The sequence below is a fragment of the Hemiscyllium ocellatum genome, chromosome 1 (genome assembly GCF_020745735.1).
Source record: "Hemiscyllium ocellatum isolate sHemOce1 chromosome 1, sHemOce1.pat.X.cur, whole genome shotgun sequence".
Classification (NCBI taxonomy): Eukaryota; Metazoa; Chordata; class Chondrichthyes; order Orectolobiformes; family Hemiscylliidae; genus Hemiscyllium; species Hemiscyllium ocellatum.
In genome coordinates this window covers 166,056,791-166,072,594 of record NC_083401.1, presented here as the reverse complement: position 1 = coordinate 166,072,594, position 15,804 = coordinate 166,056,791, and positions in this window count along the sequence as shown.

Here is a 15,804-nt window from a genome sequence, read left to right as displayed (position 1 = left end):
GTGGGGAGTGGTGCCGGTGTAACTGCGGAAGATGGACTATTCCACATACCGGACGAAGAGGTAGGCACAGAGAGTCCCATGCAGGTGCCCATGGCTACCCCTTTGGTTTGGAGGAAGTGGGAGGATTGGAAGGAGATATTGTTGAAGGTGTGGACCAGTTCAGTCAGGTGGATGAGTGTACACGTCGGTGGAAGGGGACAGGTTGGGACAGAGTGAGAGGAAGAAACGGAGAGCTTGGAGACCTTTGTCATGCGGATAGATTTGTACAGCGACTGGATGTCCATGGTGACGGTGAGGCTTTGGGGGCCAGTGTGAAGTACGCCGTCAAGCACAGGTTTAAAATTATTAAATTGTTTCATTTAAGTTTTTCAGTTATAGAGTCATAGAGATGTACAGCACAGAAACAGACCTTTGGTCCAACTCGTCCATGCCGACCAGATATTCTAACCTAATCTAATCCCATTTGCCAGCACTTGGCCCATATCCCTCCAAACCCTTCCTATTCCAGATGCCTTTTAAATGTTGTATTTGTACCAGCCTCCACAACTTCCTCTGGCAGCTCATTTCATACAGACATGACCCTCTCTGCGTGAAAAAGTTGCCCCTTATGTCTCTTTTATATCTTTCCCCTCTCATCCTAAATGTATACCCCTCTAGTTCTGGACTCCACCTCCCCAGGGAAAAGACTTTGTCTATTTACCCTACCCATGTCCCTCATGATTTTATAAATCTCTATAAGGTCACCCCTCAGCCTCCAACGCTCAAGGGAAAACAGCCCCAGCCTATGCAGCCTGTCCCTATAGCTCAAGTCCTCCAACCCTGGCAACATCCTTGTAAATCTTTTCTGAACCCTTTCAAGTTTCACAACATCTTTCCGATAGGAAGGAGACCAGAATTGCACGCAATATTCCAACAGTGGCCTAACCAATGTCCTGTACAGCCGCAACATAAGGATTTTGTAAATTTAAGCTTTCTGGAAAGAGGAAATATGCTTGGGCACAGCTTCTGTTGTGGGATAGTGATCTAAATTCTAAACTTCAATGGTAATTATTTCGTAGAATTGGTCAGCTTGAACACAGCAGGCAAAGGTCATCAAGAAATACCCCTGATCTAAGTTAGTTTTAGATAAGATGTAAAAGCAATAAATCACTTTAATTATTGGTGTCAATGGTGTCTCTAACCATCATTTTCAAATTCTTGTATCAGAGAGGAAAAAGTGCATCATCTCCCAGAATTTAAAGGGCCAGCCTTTCACAATATCGTAAAGAAAATGTTCTAAGAACATTGTGGGCGGCATGGTGGCACAGTGGTTAGCACTGCTGCCTCACAGCGCCTGTAGACCCGGGTTCAATTCCCGACTCAGGCGACTGACAGTGTGGAGTTTGCACGTTCTCCCCGTGTCTGCGTGGGTTTCCTCCGGGTGCTCCGGTTTCCTCCCACAGTCCAAAGATGTGCGGGTCAGGTGAATTGGCTAAGCTAAATTGCCCGTAGTGTTAGGTAAGGGGTATGGGTGGGTTGCGCTTCGGCGGGTCGGTGTGGACTTGTTGGACCGAAGGGCCTGTTTCCACACTGTAAGTCTAATCTAATATTTTAAAGAATCAATGTTATTTTGGATACTCACTGGTGATGTCAGAAGGGACAAAGAACTGTGGAAAATATTGAAATTATGTTAGGGCTTATTTGCTTATGACTGGTACCATAATCAAATTGACCAATGGGAATGTATAATGAAAGTTGCAATTAATGTGTGCAAAATCGAAACAGGGAACGACATGCCATTCACGGCTCAGTGATCCCACTCTTGCTTGTGAGTCAGAAGGGCAAGAGTTTACGTTCCACTGAAGTGAGTGGGAGAGCTCTTCTCGGTACCACTCCCTCAACTGTGATTCCACCTTCAACAGTCAATATTGGCTCGTTCAGCATTCATGTATGCTTTGTCCAAAGATGGATCTTTGGCATGTTGTCTGTTGTTGCTTCACCTTCAGCTGCTTTCTTGGTCATTTTCATTGATAGTAAGTTGCTATTGACTTCCATGTCAGAGGTAGGCCACAAGTGTACCTCAGCTGACAGGGAATAGAATCGGTGGTCTTAGTATCATTCTGAACCACACTGGCCATCCAGCTAATTGGTTTTAAGGCTGCAATTCAGAACTTATAAAAGCTGTTTTGTTAATGCATGATGTGCAGGTGCCAGTGTTGGACTGGGGTGGATAAAGTTAAAAATCCCACAACACCAGGTTACAGTCCAACAGGTTTATTTGGAAGCTTTCGCTTTCAGAGCGCTGCTCCTTCATCAGGTGGCTGTGGAGCAGAACCATAAAACACAGAAATTATAGCGAAAGATTACAGTGTCATGCAACAGAAATGATATATTGAACAAACCTGGATTGTTGCTATTTATTTATTGTCAGCTGCAGGAAACCATTGTACAAATGAATATGTTCCTGCTAATATCAGCACCAATGGAGCTGTAAGGAAAATGTTTTAAAACGTCACTGACAGATTTTATTCTATGAATTCTGTACTAAAGTACACAAATATTTATTCCATAAATGTAATCTTTAAGAAGGAAAGTAAAGTCTTGAGTAAGAAAAGCAATTTCCACATTTGCATTTTGTATTTTCATAATTAATTCATTGACCCAGAAAGAGGCAATGAGTAATCATTACTAAAATATGTTCATGTTTTGCAATACTGAAAGTAGTTTGCATTTTTGCAAAGCTAACTTATGTTTCAATGTTAAAGTTGAATCAAATGGTTCAAAGTGAACTCTTCATTTCCTTATCCATTAATAAAGGTATTTTCTTGCATATTTCTCTCCTATCGAGTTGTGAGGAGGTTTGTAGCTCAGGTTGAGGTTCTGGATGTAGGTTTGCTCGCTGAGCTGGAAGGGTTGTTTTCAGATGTTTCGTCACCCTACTCGGTAACATCTTCAGTGAGAGTCTCTGAATGAAGCTTCATCCGAAGGCTCATTGAAGATGTTACCTAGTATGGTGACGAAACGTCTGAAAACGAACCTTCCAGCTCAGCGAGCAAACCTACATCTATATTTCCCTCCTTTTTAAAATTTTCTTCAATTTCTTCTACATCCATCTGGTCAGAGGCTTTGCAATGGAGAGAAACTCCTTGCAGTCTGCTACCCATGGCTTTGCAACAAAATTTCAGAGATTGGTGAACCTCTTTGAAAACTCGTGATGAGAGCTTGTACTCAGTTATGGTGGGGTTGGTAGCATTGTGATAGGTACTTTCTAATTTAAAGGAACCTTCTTCTCTCACAGTTCATGCTACATATAATAGCAATTATTTAATGGTAAAAGCATTATGATTGTTTATGGCTTCACATTTTGTTATGTTGCTTGTACAAAAATAGGAACTAATTGTTGCAAGTATGCTTGTTATGCCCTGATTTACTGCTGCACTGTAACAATGTATGAGCCTACCAGTCACAGCAGAGAGGTGTGAAATGCCATTCATAAAGCTTCAATGCGTTCAGTGTGTTTGTGGGCACCAGAAGGTGACTGGAGTCTGTAATCCACTATGTCAATTTAAAAATCAACCGGAATAAGTTTTGTTTTCTCTCTTTGTGGCAGTCAATGCATTGTGTGAAAATAAATGGCGACCCAGCTTCAGACAATAATGAATTGGGAGATAGTACAGACATTTGAGAATTTTAAGAAGCCAAAACTAACTTTCAGTACCTTTATAAAAGGCCCTAGTGAAGTCTGAGAGAGCTACATTTGCTCACTACCTGGCAAGCCGAGGGAATTCTGATCTAGCAATATGGATTCCAAAACCTGGAGTAAGAACCAGGTGAGCTCGTTAACAATTCTCAACCCCTGACTAAAATTTGAACATGAAAAAGCAAATTCAAAGACAGATGATAAAATCACCTCATTTCGGCCTCTCTTAGAATTAGTTTTATTGTCACGTGTGCTCAAAGGAACAGGGTACAGTGAAAAGTGTACAGTGACCCCAACACAGTACCATCTCAGGTACAAGTAGTAAGAAAAGAAAGAACAAAAGGTTACCTTATATGACAGATATACATTAAATAAGTTAGGAAAGTAAGAAATAAAGCTAATAAGACAGAAACTGCAAGGTTTCAGTAAGGGTTTCCACATGGGCTCTCCCATTTCCCAATCAGTAGCCATCTTCCCTGGAGGCCCACTGCCTGCTGCCCCCTATCCAGCCTACCAGGCCATCCCCACTTTGCTGCAGACCACCAGCTGCCACCCATGTCCCAGACTACTGGCCACTCTCACTGAGTCACTGGCAGAAGAGGAAAAAGACAGAAGAGGAAAGAAAGCATACAAGAGAAGGTAAAAGAAGAAAAGGAACAGATGGAGTAGACAAGCTCCAGCTGGAGGGTCCCACTCTGCCGCCATCTTGAAGAGCTGTTACTGCAAAAGAAATTCATTGGTAATGATAGGCTCACAATAATACAGGCAGCAGACACAGTCTGAGCACATGAAGCTATCACAGAGACTAAGATATTCACTGACCAGAAGACCAGCTTTAGTTAATGACATCAGAAGAAAGATGTGCAAGAGCTCTGGATGACCACACAAGCTCACTGACAAAGATACGTCCTACATATCGATTAAACGACAGAGCTTGTGAAAGATGTGCAGAATAAAGAAAGCAGATAGTAATTGAGTTATCAGCAATAAAACAACAAAAAATAATGAAACATCGATAAACCCTGAGAGAAAACAATGAGTTTGAGGACACAATAGTTACACGAATCATGTAACTTGATGAAATGTCTAAATGTAACCATTTCCCGAAAAATAAAGAAATTCACACAACCATTCAGATCAGAAAGAAATAAGCCTACAGCCATAAATCTGAAGCTTGATACTGGAGCGTAGTGTATCATCCTCCTCAGACTGAACCAGAAGCTCTTCCCTGAAAAGTTGGAAAGAAAATGGACACCCAAGAAAGAGCACTCTGAAAGTCAGCAATATCATGCAATGGCGTATGGGGGTGGGGGGGAACGGACTGTGGTTTCGCAGGTGGGATCAGCTCAAACACAGGCACTGACAAAGGAAAAACTGATCTCAATGCATGACGTACATTGCCAGACCAGGTGGTGCTTCTATTCTGGGGGGGGGGGGTGAGTAGTTATGAACAGCTGCAGCTTAACTCAGTGAACCATGAGATAAACGTAAAGATAGCACACCCAGTGAAAACTACCACCCAATCAGATGGCATGAAGATAAAAGATTTGGTACAAACATAATCAAAGTGTTTCAATGAAACTGTTAGATGCTTTGCAGATTTTGAATATCACCTCATTACTCAACAAGGGATGAAATCAATGATTTATTCCTTGTGTAAATTACCAAAAGGAAAGTCTGATAAAGAGCATCAAGAGATGAAAGAAAGGGAGATGATTGTCCAAGTCACAAAGTCTACATATTCTGTAAATTCCCTCATGGGGGAGTAGCCAAATAGATAGCAAAACATTTGCCTAGATCCAAAACATCTTAATCAAGCAGTAAAGTGAAATCATTACCCTACTCCAACATTAGAAAAGATCACACAAGCACTAACTTGACCACAGGTTTTCAGCAAGATTGATGCCAGAAATGGCTGCCTGAACCTAGAGTTTGACAAGGAATCTTTGCCTTTGACAACATTCAACACATCCTTTAGCCATTACAAATTCCTGCATCCATCTCATAGTCCTTAAGTGAATCAGGATGTGTTCTTTTATAATGCAGACAACATACCAAGAACCAAGTTGATGTGATTTGATTTATTGTTGTCACATGTACCAAAGTACAGTGAAAAGTTTTGTTTTGTGAGCAGTACAGGCAGGTCATAACACACAAGGACACACAGATGATAGGATGCTGAGACAGAGGTTAGCATACAAAGTTACAACTTCACAGAAAGTGCACAAAAGCAAGGTCAACATTAGATTTGAAATTAGAGAGGTCCATTCAGCAGTCTAACATCAGCAGGAAGCTGTTCTTGAACCTTCAAGCTTCTGTATCTTGTGCCTGATGGGGAAGGTTGTCAGAGAGTATTACCAGGGTGGGATGAGTCTTTGATGTTGGCAGTCTTTCCACAGCAACAAATGTAGGTGGAATCCATGGACAGGAGGTTGGCTTCCCTGATGGTCTGGGCTGTACACACAACTTGCTGTAGTTTTTTGTGTTTCTGGGCAGAGTTGCCATACCAGGCCATTATGCACCCAGATAGAATGCTCTCTATGCCACATCTGTAAAAGTTCCTGATGAAGGGCTTATGCCCGAAACGTCGAATTTCCTATTCCTTGGATGCTGCCTAACCTGCTGTGCTTTAACCAGCAACACATTTTCAACTGTGATCTCCAGCATCTGCAGACCTCACTTTTTATCCAAGGGTCCTTATGGACATGCCAAATTTCCTAAGCCTCCTGAGGGTGAAGACGCATTGTTGTGCTGCCTTAACCGTCGAACCTATGTGGGGGATGTCCAGGGCAGATAGATAGTTATCATCATTCTTCAGAACTTGACGCTTTCAACCATCTCCACCTCAGTTCCGTTCATGTGGTGCCCACCTTCTTTCTTCCTGAAGTCAATAATCAGTTCTTTCGTTTTGCTGACACTGAGAGACCGATTGTTATCATTGGGCCATGACACTAGGCACTCTATCTCCTTCCTGTATGCCCTCCTTGGCTGACAACATGGAGATGAGAAAGGTCATGGCTCCTATACAAAGACATGGAAGAAAGCTGGGATTGAACTAAACACACAAAACAAAGCATTGTGAGGGTAAGGATTGCCAGTTCTATGGAATAATGTACGCACTTGTTGGAGTCAATTTGAATCCTAAAACAGTCACAGCAACCTCTCGGATGTGAAAAGTGATTATAATTCATGACAGTAAATCTATATGAAAATCTCTCAAGAACACTGCTGCAATAATACAAGCAAATACAGTGGTTACACTTGAGGCTTTAATATTATGCTTTCACATACAAACCAGGAAAAGAAACAGTACTAGCAGATGCTTCCTTAATTGTCATAACAGCAAAAACATCAGATAAAGGATCTCAGTGAAAAGATCCTTCATGCAATGAACATAATATCACAGAAACTGTATCAAATTAAAGAAGAACTAGCAAAGATAAACATTTAAAGATGCTCTGTTAGCAAGAGATTTAGGGATGGCCTGATAAAATATAGCAAGCACAATCAACAATGAGATAGGATTGGTCTTTCAGAGATGACACATCACAAGACAATGGTGTTCTGTTCATCATATACTGAGTAGATGTGTACACCAAAATACATGAAGATCAGCTGCCATTCCTGACCATAGAATATCTTGGGGCTTGAAATGTTTGTATTAGAATGGAGTATGGGAATGGGGAAACGCAAACTCAGAGTCAACTCAGCTATGTACTGGATAGGCAACAACTACTACAATCTCAACTTTTAGTTACAGTCTGATTAAAATTCGGTTTATTTTCATATGTACTTAAGTACAAAGGTACAGGGTTACTGTGGCAAGTTTATAATGTCACCTCTCACAGTGAAATTTTACAGAGTACCTAGGTAAAACTTTTAAATACAAAACAAACAAAAAAACAAGTTATATTACCTTGCAGTGATTCACAGTGTAAGTTACAACATAAAAAATAAAGTTAGAAGGATAAACATTACAGTCAGGTCAACAGGTTACAGATAAACATTACATTAGATCAGCATAGGAGGCTTCCATGCGATCTGACTGGACTTGCGAGCCGCTGACTGCCTGTACCAATCCCCAGTCCAACAACCAGGCCTCCCCAGCCTACTCTGCTCTGCCTGAGTCTCCAGCCCACTCCGCTCTAGGCCTCGGTTACTCTGCCCGAGTCTCCAGCCCACTCCGCTCTAGGCCTCGGTTACACTGCCCGAGTCTCCAGCCCACTCCGCTCTAGGCCTCGGTTACTCTGCCCGAGTCTCCAGCCCACTCCGCTCTAGGCCTCGGTTACTCTGCCCGAGTCTCCAGCCCACTCCGCTCTAGGCCTCGGTTGCTCTGCCCGAGTCTCCAGCCCACTCCGCTCCAGGCCTCGGTTACTCTGCCCGAGTCTTCAGCCCACTCTGCTCCAGGCCTCGGTTACTCTGCGCGAGTCTCCAGCCCACTCTGCTCCAGGCCTCGGTTACTCTGCGCGAGTCTCCAGCCCACTCTGCTCCAGGCCTCGGTTACTCTGCGCGAGTCTCCAGCCCACTCTGCTCTAGGCCTCAAGTCAGCAAAAATTTTAATCATTTTAATTTAAAAAGTTTTAAAATCCCAGGTATACTAAGAGAATAAAACTATAAAATTCCACTCCTCTGGAAAATAAAAACAAAGAAATTTACTACACAAGGTTTGAAAAATAAAGTAATCCGCAATAGAGTGGATCGTGGTTTTAGGACATCCCACTGAACCCTGTCTCACTCTGATTTATAAGTCTTGTCTGTCTGAATTAAAATGCCACCTTTACGTTAATGTCAGCACCACTGGCGGCTTTAATCTGTGCTGCTCGAGCTTTGGTATTTTGTAGTTGTGCACGTTATCACATGCCATTTGTTTTGTGTGTCCTTGTGCGTTAGGAGCAATTATGCTGCCAGGCTCCTTCAGGGTTGCTGCTCAAAGAAAAGTCACATCAGACCTGAAACATTGTCTCAGTGTCTCTCTCCAGCAATTCTGCCAGACCTGCTGAGTTTCTCCAGCACTTTCTATGCTTGATATGTAAGCTTTGCTAATTACAGGTGAAGTTCAATATTCCATACATGCAAATTCCCATTAAGGTACAAAATAAAATGGGAGATGAGGGCCTTTTTGTGCATTACAGAGTTAACGTCAGTTTAGGCAGTTACATTCCATGCTGATTTCACAAAGTTTGGCTAAACTGTGGTTGGGTAATTTGTGTGGTAATTTTAAATCAGTGCTTTGGTCCCTTTGTTAAACAATTTCAACCATAAAAGCCCCAGGTAGTAAATTTGAAAATCTATACTACATATTTTAATTAGTGTTATGACATATAGGAACAAGAGGCCATTCAGCCCACTCCACAATATAGCAAACAAACTGATGTTTATGAGAACTGGCCTGGAAAGAAAATTGCAAATTAATTATTGTTCTAGGATATTACAAACATTTCAGCCCCAAGATATTCTCTGTTCTATGTTCTATTCTGGCAATGGATTGGATGTTGAATTAGTCAGTCAAGGCTAGACCAGTGCGAGGCAGCCAATCACAGGGAATATTTGTTAGAGAGAGGAGAAGAAAAAGTGAACCAGTTCTGATTGGGGATTTTGAGGCTGTGTTTTGGAAAAGCTGCTGCGACAGCTCCCTCATTTTTTTGGTTTTCACCACAGTTGTTGACTTGTTGACTGTTCTGATAAGAAAATATTCCTCCGTAAGAAGTGGGTGAATGCATGAATTGATGACTTCAGAATTCAATCAAGGCCTACGATTTACTTGCCTCTAAGTAACTCCATTAACTAAGAACTTCTGAAGGCCTGGTACCCATTGTGAAACTTCCTTAATGGAGTCCGTCTCTCTGTCTCAGAGTGGGGGTTCTGATCAAAGAAGATTAGATTTAAGTCTTTGACATAAACGATATCACCTCGGTTAGTCTCGTGGTAACAAAATTATTTAATAAAGATAATTTCTGTAAATTATAACCTTGGTGATATCTACTATTCTTATAGTGTGGTTAGGAATAATTGAACAATTTTGAGGGTCATTAAATGTTTTTTAGACTTTACTGTGTTTGTATAAGTAGGGTAAGGGAGGCTGATTTAGTTTAGCTTGCTTTCACAGTGTTGTAAAAATTTGAGTGAATGATTTAATTAATGTCACTTGCATTTTACAGTGATTAATACAGTAAAATATGGTGAAAAGCTTCAATTGTCACCACAATCTGAATAGTTTGAATAGTTTAATAACAAAAAAGTAAAATATATAGTTGAAAGGGAATAGTTTAAGAATAAAAAGTTTAATAGATACAATTAAAGAGACCCTTCAGCTGGCTCACCAATGATACCTGAGCTGCCACCTCTCCTCCACTGCCTGTGCCAGACTCAAAGCAGGAATCGCCGCTCTTTAGGCACCATCTCTTTGCCACCGTCGCCACGGATGCCGGGTCCTATACCGAATCCACACTCAATCCTCCTGCAACCAGGAACCCCTGGCTCTGCTGCCACCTTGATGTCATCAGGAGTCCCAGCTCAGGACATACCATGCTGCCACCATGTCGCCAACATCAGGAGTTCCCGTTCTGGGCCTACTACAGCCAAGAGTCCCGGTCCAGCTGCCCTCCTCCAAGATGTCGCCTTCCTGGATCTCGAAAAGTCGGCGGCCAGCGGTGTCATCGCTGCCTCTTGTCGGCATGAGGAGCCACATCAGCCACCACCTCCAACCGCCATTCCCCACACGGCCCACACCAGCTGCCGCTGATGCACCCACTGCAAAAAGCTCCCAAAAGAAAAGGAAAAAAATGAAAGAAAAAAAAACTGAAGGCAAAAGAGCAGAATAAAAAGAAAGGAAAAAGGAAGCATGCGAAAGCAGATGAGCCCCCAAGCAAGAACCCGCACAGAGCCCTGGCTCATCCACCGCCATCTTTAAATCTACTCATCTCCTGCACAGGAGCTGATCAAACCTCTTCCAAAATTCACATTCACCCAGCACACTGGTTTTCTTTCATCTTTGCTACAAAAACATCCTCAAACTCCATAAGTTCATAAAATATAACTTCCCTTCCATAAATCCATGTTTACTCTGTCCAATGGCACCATTTTATTCTAAGTGTCCAGTAATCACATTCCTTACAATAGATTCTAACATTTTCCTTACCACTGACATCAGACGAACAGTCCTGTAGTTCTTCATCTTTCCTCCTTAAATAGTGGTTTACATTTGCTCATTTCCGATCTGCTGGAAAGATTAGATTCCCTACAGTGTGGAAACTGGCCATTTGGCCCAACAAGTGCACACCGACCCTCTGAAGAGTAACCCATTCAGACCCATTTCCCTCTGACTAATGCACCTAACACTGTGGGCAATTTAGCATGGCCAATTCACCTGAACTGCATATCTTTGGATTGTGGGAGGAAACCAGAGCACCCGGAGGAAACCCACACAGACATGGGGAGAACGTGCAAACTCCACACAGACAGTCGCACGAGGCAGGAATCGAACCTGGGACCCTGGCACTGTGAGGCAGCATTGCCAGAAAACAAACATTTTGCAAAACAACCAAAAACACATACAATATCCCTCCACCCACCTCCATCCACAGTCTGGAATGACATACATTTCAGAGGGGGGATGTGAGGACTGCAGATATTGGAGATCAGAGTCAAGCAGTGTGGTGCTGGAAAAGCAGTCAGGCAGCAGCTGAGGAGCAGGAGAGTCATTGTTTTGAGCATAAGTGCTTCATCAGGAATGGGGGGCTGGGGGGTGACCCAAAGGTGACACAAGCATTAATCAGCCCCACCGCTCAACTCAACTCCCCCTCCCACTCCACAAAGGACAGGCAAGTCTTAGGCTTCCTCCAGCACCAAATTCTAGCCACCTGACACCTGGAGGAAGAACGCTTCATCTTCCACCTTGCGATCCTCTGACACAGGATCAATGTCGATTTTACCAGTTTCCTCATCTCTCCTCACCCCACCTTATCCTAGATCCAACCCTCCAACTCAGCACTGCCCTCGTGAACTGTCCCACCTGTCCATCATCCTTCCAACCTATTCGCTCTGACCTATCACCATTACCCCTCCACCCTGCATCTACCTATCGCCTTCCCAGCTACCATTCCCCAGCCCCCTCCCCCTCCATTTATCTCTCAAACCCCTTGCACACCCCGCCCACAACCCCCACATTCCTGAGGAAGAGTTTATGCTCGAAACGTTAACTCGCCTTCTCCTTGGATGCTGCCTGACTGGCTGTGCTTTTCCAGCACCACAGTTTGTGACATACATCTCATCCAGAGAATTTATCATCCTTCAATCCAGTTAACTTTTCAATTACCATTTCTTTACCAACACTAATTTCATTTCGTTCTTCAGTTTCACACACCAAGTAACTGATTAAATTTCTCTATCAAGTTCCTACAGTCTACTTTAAATTCTGCTGACCCCATCTCTTAGGGGTCCATACGTCTTAATTAATGTTTGCCTTTTCACATACTTAAGGGAGCTTTCACAAGCCATCCTTACTGTCCCCATGTACAAGTAAAAATACAAGCTTACCAGCCACATGGGAGAGGCAAGAATCTTTATTATTTTCACATCAGACTACAGACACAGAGCACAGGACAGAATTCACTCCATCATGTCTGTGTGAACTCTTTGGCAGAAGGATTCAAATAGTCCAACTTCTTTCTTCAGCACTTAGATGTGCAAATTTGTCTCTGTCTGAAGTGTAATTATTTAGAATTTGTGAGAACCAGAAAACATTATTCTCCAATGGAAGAGTTTAATTAGCGTAATTGTTCAAGCCATAACATGGTCTCTCCTTTGACAGGTATAACTATCTTTACACTGTGAGCTAATTCAACATCCACAATACATTTAATGAGGGAAAGCATGAGTACTCCACAGACTGTAAACCCAAAACTCAAGACTGTGGTTGACAATCACCAGGACTTGATGTAACACAAGAGGCCCTGTGTAGTTACAGGCTGGAATCACCAGGAAGTATCAGGAGCAGGTTTCAGAGTGTAGCGGGTTCAGTCACTTCTCTCTGGGTGAAGACCAACGATAGTAAAACAGCCACCTATTGATCACCCCAGCTGACTCAAACTTGGGCCTTTACTCTCATGATCTTTCTTTTGAGACAGTTTTTTAAAAAAATGCCACTTGACAGTTTACATTGCTAAATGCATACATTTTCTGACTGTGACTTCCTCCTCTTTCAGTTTGTTTTTTTACTTCTTTGCTTTTCCCCCTTGTCTTGGTCCATACCTGCCAGTTCAAACTTTCACAATAATTTTTGCTCCCACTTCATTTTGTTAATACTATTCATTTTGTTTGAAATGATCAATTATTGATATTATCTGTTCTATTTATATCCTAGATTAGGGCCTTTCAGTGGGTCCTCACCGCCAGGGTCTGCCATAACTAGCCTTTTTGAGTGTGTGTCAGCGCTAAAGCTGATTTTTATCACCCCCTCCACCAATTTCTCTATGTGGAAGATACTTTCTGTTTCAATTCTGACCACACTGCTAACTCTTACAACTGGACACTGAGGCTTCCAAAGTATTCAGAGCTTCACATCCAATACTAACCACCCTCTGTCTGAAGAAATTCTCTCTCACCTCCTTTAGAAATTTGTCATCTCAGTTCTGAAAGGTTGTCCCTTTATGCAGAATCTATGCCCTTGGGTCTAGTGTCCCCTATTAGTGGAAACGCCTTATCCATTTCCACTGTATCCAGATCTCTGAGTGTTCTATAAGTTTCAATAAGATTTCCCCTTCTAAAATTCACGAGTACAGATCCAAAGTCCTCAACCGCTCCTCATATGCCAAGCCTTTCATCACACTTAGAAACATTGTCCAGATCCCCTCCAATGCCAGCACGTCCTTTCTTACATCCAGGACTCAAAACTGCTCACAATATTCCAAATGCCTTACACAGCCTTAGCAATTCATGTCAGTTCTTCCTGAAATGAATGCTAACATTGCATTTGCCTTCCTAATTGCCAACTGAACCTGCATGCTAACCTTAAGAGAGTCCTTTACTAGGACTCTCAAGTTTTCCAATTCAGATTTCTGAAACCATTCTCATTTAGAAAATAGTCTACACCTCTATTCTTCCCACCAAACTGCATTAACTCATATTTTCCCACATTGTATTGCATCTCCCATTCCTTTGTCCACTGTCCTAGTTTGTTCTCCTGTAGCCTCCCCACTTCCTCAATAGGACCTGCCCCATGTCTATCTTTATTGAGTTTGATTTAGATAAATGCAATCCAGGGCAGGGCTGATGGTTAACGGCAGGGCTGATGGTTAACGGCAGGGCTGTGAGGAGCATTCTAGGAGAAAGTGAGGGCTGCAGATCCTGGAGATCAAAGCTGAAACTGTGTTGCTGGAAAAGCGCAGCAGGTCAGGCAGCATCCAAGGAGCAGGAGAATCAACATTTCAGCCCTTCTTCTAAGAAGGGCTCATGCCAGAAATGTCGATTCTCCTGCTCCTTGGAAGCTGCCTGACCTGCTGCGCTTTTCCAGCAACACAGTTTCAGCTGTGAGGAGCATTGCCAAACGGAGACCTAGGCATTCAGGTACATAGTCCCTTGAAAGTGACGTCACAGATGGACTTGTAGTGAAGGTGGTGTTTGGCACAATTGCCTTCATTGATCAGAACATTGAGTACAGGACTTCGGACACCATGTTGCATCTGTACACGGCATTAGTGAGGCCACTTTTGATGGGGTGAATAGCAAAAATCTTTTCCCACGGGTATGGGAGTTCAAAACTAGAGGGCATAGGTTTAAGTTGAGAGGGAAAAGATTTGACAGGGACCCGACAGGTAACTTTTTCCACAGACAGGGTGGTGCATATATGGAATGAACTGCTAGAGGAAGTGGTAGAAGCAGATATAGTTACAACATTTGAAAGACATTTGGACAGGTATATGAATAGGAAAGGTCTAGAGGAACATGGGCCAAACACAAGCTAATGGGACTAGTTTAGTTTCGGAAACCTGTTTGACAGTATGAATTGGACCAAAGGGTCTGATTCCTTGCTTAATGACTATGACCTGCCCAGACAGCTAGCCCTGGGGGATTCCAGGACATGCATCCAGAACATTCTCGTGTTCTCGGTATTTTTCTCACACATTTATAGTCCATATTAAAATATTTCAGGCAAATTACATGTACACATCATATTGCTATCATATTTACATTAAAGGAATTGAGGTGAAAAGTTATATGCAAAATAAATATAATTATGTCAATACATTTAAACATTGATTAAATAGTTTGATACATTTTAGCTTTTATAAAATAAAATGAAATAATATAATACTTTTAATATAAATGGCATGCAATAAATAATGCTTTTTTTTGTTAGTTACTTTGAAAATGTATAACTCAAGGATGTTATCCTTTTTAAAAACTCTTTCAGATAATGTGAAGGTTACTGGCACATGCCATTAAGATGGCCATTATCCATCTTCTCAAAGTGTATCAAAAACTACTTACCATTTTCTTGTTGTGATCTACTTTTTGGCTTGTTCAAGTTTTTCCAAAAGTGCTGGGGCACTTAGAATCATAGAACCCTACTGCCTGAAAACAGGCCATTCAGCCCAACAAGTCCATACTTGGAAAAAATGATTGGTATTCCACAATAGGGTGCTAACCTAAAATTTTTGTTTCATGGATGAGATTACTACAACATCATGAGTCAAGTAACAAAATTCAGAGTCTCAGTGTGACACTGCAACATAAAATCATAGAAACTGCACCACGTGGAAGCAAGCTGATCGACCTATTGAGTCCATACTGACCATCCCACCTGGATCTACTCCCTACCCTATCCATGTAACCCTCCATTTCCCATGGCTAATGAATGTAGCCTAGACACGTCTGGACATTATGGGCAATTTAGCATGGCCAATCCACCTGACCCGCAGATCTTTCCTTCCTTTAAATGCACCTATTTGTGATTAATACAATGAGGTACAGATTTGTGGAGATGCTTGTTTTATTAATAGGTTCCATTGTTAAAACATGAAGCATTCAGCTCCCAGTGAAGGTCAGAACAATTCTCAGATCACCTATGTTGTAATGTACCAAAGTCTAACTGGTCATTCACCCTCTTACCAAGATCAAAACATAAT